Genomic DNA, 3764 nt, shown 5'->3' with positions numbered 1-3764 from the left:
CCCACCTCCCAGGCAGGTCCCTGCCCCATGGAAACAGCCCAGTGAGCATCCCACAGGGAATAGCTCTAGGTCTAGCTCTGCAGTGCTACTGCCTCTACTCCAGCCTCAACCAGCTGGGAGGATTCCAGGCAGAGGGAAGTCAGAGGTTCTGAGCTGGCTGGATGCTCCTGCAATGGGTTTGGACATGTTTTTTTTCACCCAAAGGTGCTTCTCCCTGTGGAAATCCCAACGTTTTTCACCAGGGTCTTTCAGCTGAACACTGGGTAGGTCGACTGTGGGAGGAAGGGGGTAACCATAGTTTTGGAGTGCAGTGAGGGTCCAGCAAGGTGATGGTGAGAGCACCCAGCCCTCCACCCCCAATCACCCAGATGCTAGGTCACAAACTCCGGCTGGCTCCACAGGCCTCCTCCTGCGTTGCCATGACAACTGCAGCATCCCAGCGTGCAAGGACAGGAGATGTGGGAGATCTCATCCACCCATCTCCACCACCACAGCTCAGGATGTGGCACAGGGGGCACCCTGCCCTCAGCCCCAGCCGTGAGTGCCACCAGCAGCACCCCAAGCTCACAGCTGAGCCTAAGGCGCTATTTACATTGGTCTAAATCCATACTTCTCTGGATTCAGATGTTCCTTCATATTCCTCCAAAAGCCACAGGGCTGGCAGTACAGGGGGCAGGAAAGGTTTTGGGTTTGGAGATGAGGATCTGCCCGTTCAAAGCCCATCTGCAGAAATGCAGCTTGTGCCATGACCCAGCTGATGCTCAAGCCACACCAGGGCAGACATGTCCCCCCCAGCCACAGACAGCAGCTCTAGCCTTGCTGGGTCCCTGCCGGCAAAGCATCAAGACACAAGGTTCCCTGTCGGCCCCCAAACCCCCTGTCCTCCCTGGGGTTATGGGGTCACTCACCCCAGCTTTCAGGGTGGTGGAGCCCTGGGGTGTCTCTGCATCCAGCATCATCCCACACTCAGAGCTCTTGCTCGCAGCAGCCTCACAAGACCTCAGCTCTCAGCCTGACGAGATCCTGAATTAAACCCTCACTGACATCGGTGGCACCGGGCTGGGGAGAAGCTGAGCTCCTCACCTCAGAGGCTGCTACACCTCCAGAAAAGTCTCATTTGAGAAGCATTAATACAAGATTAATAGAGGCTTTAATAAGTAGTGAATCAACTGCTAATGGAGCCCAGCTTGTAAGTCAGCTCTAACACCGCAGGGGCTTAAAGGCATCCAGAACATGCCTCGAACATGCTTAAAACGGATGTTAATCACCTTGTAGCCCTGGAGACACCACATTGGAAATAAACTTCATGACAAAAGGTTGCAGATGAGCCAGAAGGACCTGTCTCATCCCTCCATCCTCTTCACAGAGTTCGGTTTGCTCCTTGCACACTGGTGTGAAGACAACAGGAATTTGGCTCACCCTTGTACCCCTGGGGCTGGAGCTGGATCAGGACACCACAATGAAGCAAGGCCAGTTCACAAGGGACATCCTCATCCCACCTGAAGCACAGCCACCCTGGGAAAGGCACCTGCCCTGGTCACAGAGCCAGGGTTGTACACTGCCTGGAGCGGGACAAACACCGGAGCTGGCCTCAGGCCCCTCTCTCAGGGCCACACCACCCTCCTCCTCAACTGCTCTTCCTTGTGCCCACCAGCACCACCCTTCTGAAGCTTCACTGCTCCATCCCTCTGCTTTGCACACCCCCATCTCCTCTGCTCCCAGCACTGGATAATCCCAGAGCGTGATTTAGATCTCTACCCTCAGCCTCCTCCCTCACTGGTGATGAAGGTCCAGCTCCCTCCACCTCTGCTGGACTCACTCCAATTTATGACACACTTGCAGTCACTTGAGGGGCTGGCCCTTCCCCAGCCTAGTTTGAGGAGCACTCCCAATGGCCAAGGTTTAGTCTCTAAGTCCTGCTTCTTTCCGGCAGGGCAGTAGGGTGGGCTGTCCTGCAGAGCTCCTCAGCCACATCTGCCCTCATTGCTCACAGAGGATGCCCAGGGTAACATGTACATGGCAGGTCTGACTGGCTGACCCACAGGATGCCCAGGACACTTGTTTGGCTTCAAGTCCAAGTGGACTTCAATATTTAAAGGCTGCCAGGCTCTGGAGCTGCACATCAGAATACAGGGTATGGTTGGTTGAGAAGCTCAGCAGCATATATGCAGAAGACAATGGTAGTTCAGTGATCTGGAGCTTCTTGGTGGGCTTTCATTTGCTTCATAGCACCACTGTTCAGGTCCATGTGTTTGGGTGTCTTCTTTAGGAGAAGGGAGCAGCACTACAGGGCACAGGGCACCTGGGCTGTCATCAGCTCTATCTGGCTTAAGCAGACCAGAACTCTGTCTCCTTTCAGGGTCAGGAACTGGACATCTTACCTGGCTTCCAGGTTTCCTGAGGGAGGCTGGATCTCGTGGAAGGACAGGCATGGATGGGGTTAGAGACTGGAACAGGTGCAACTGTCACATTAGTCCTACAATGAAGCCCCTGCAACATGAAGTAGCCAGCTTGGAGCCATTACCCAGCCTTTGGCTGGAGACACCCTACAGCCATTCTTGGGAGCCACTTACTCATGGTAAAGCCCCCTCTGCTCTACCACAATGTGAGCCTGGTCCACTGCAGGCCAGATCCACCAGTCTGAATGGCTCCATGGCTTTCAGCAGGCATCCAGGGGCCAGTCTACTTTGAGAGGGTATCAGCACCTCAGTGCACAGCACAAACAGCTCAGGATCTTCTGCCAGAGCTCTGGGAAGGATGAGTCCCATGCCCAAAATCCAGGCTGAGAACATGGAAACACAGCAAGAGCTCCACAGCCATGTGAGTGCCTGCAACTGTGTAGGACAAGCTGGATGCATCATCCAGGCCTCGGGCAGCAGCTGAGAGCCAATGTTCAGCTGGGGCAGAAGGGCAGGGACACCCATTCTACCCTGCCCTGCTCCTCTTTCCCTCTCAAAGTCAGTTGGTGAAGTCTCCCAGGTTTCTTCAGTCTGCCAAGTCATCCAGAACACTGCAGCATCAGCAGCTCTGTTAGATCAGCACCAACAGCAGACAATAGCTTCAGTGCAGAGTCAGCAAACACAGACATCACCCACAGCAGAAGAAGGCCTGGAGCAAACTGGCCACAAGCAGGTCCATTAGAGCTACTTGAAGATCCTGGTCAGCTGTAGCAACTTGGTGGAGAGAGTCTTCATCTTCCAAACCAAATTTGAGAACTCACAAATTTCACAGGAAGTTCCTGATGGCTGAAACATGGCAAACATCACACACGTCTTCCAGTAGGAGATTCTAGGGGTCAGCATAAGACCTCTGATGGACCTAGGTAGTCCCCAGATCCATCCCTTTACCTTGGCAGAGCAGCCAAGGAGAGTCCATGGGTCCTAGAACCCAAGAGAATCCCACCAGTAGGAACCTGAGACCCTCCCTGAGGGTTTATATATCCCTCCTGACAGCAGCACCTGCATGCAATTGGCCAGGGCAAGAGCAGGGCGTTGGTCAGGATTCCTCACATCCCACAGTAATCCCAGCTTGTGATGGAACTTAAACCAAGGGGAGGAAGAGCTTGGTTGGTCTCCTGGCATGTTGGGAGTGGGGATGGATGGATGGATGGATGGATGGATGGATGGATGGATGGATGGATGGATGGATGGATGGATGGATGGATGGATGGATGGGGACTGACTGAGCCTACTGCATCTCTGCTGAGCTCCTCAGGAGCACTTGCGGTACCAACAGCCTCCAGCTTGACCATGTGAATCTGTCCA

The sequence above is a fragment of the Pezoporus wallicus genome, unplaced genomic scaffold (assembly GCF_028554395.1).
Source record: "Pezoporus wallicus isolate ANWC-B61680 ecotype Strahan unplaced genomic scaffold, APGP_CSIRO_Pwel_v1 contig_4012, whole genome shotgun sequence".
NCBI lineage: Eukaryota > Metazoa > Chordata > Aves > Psittaciformes > Psittacidae > Pezoporus > Pezoporus wallicus.
Note: the sequence above shows the minus strand (reverse complement) of the source record.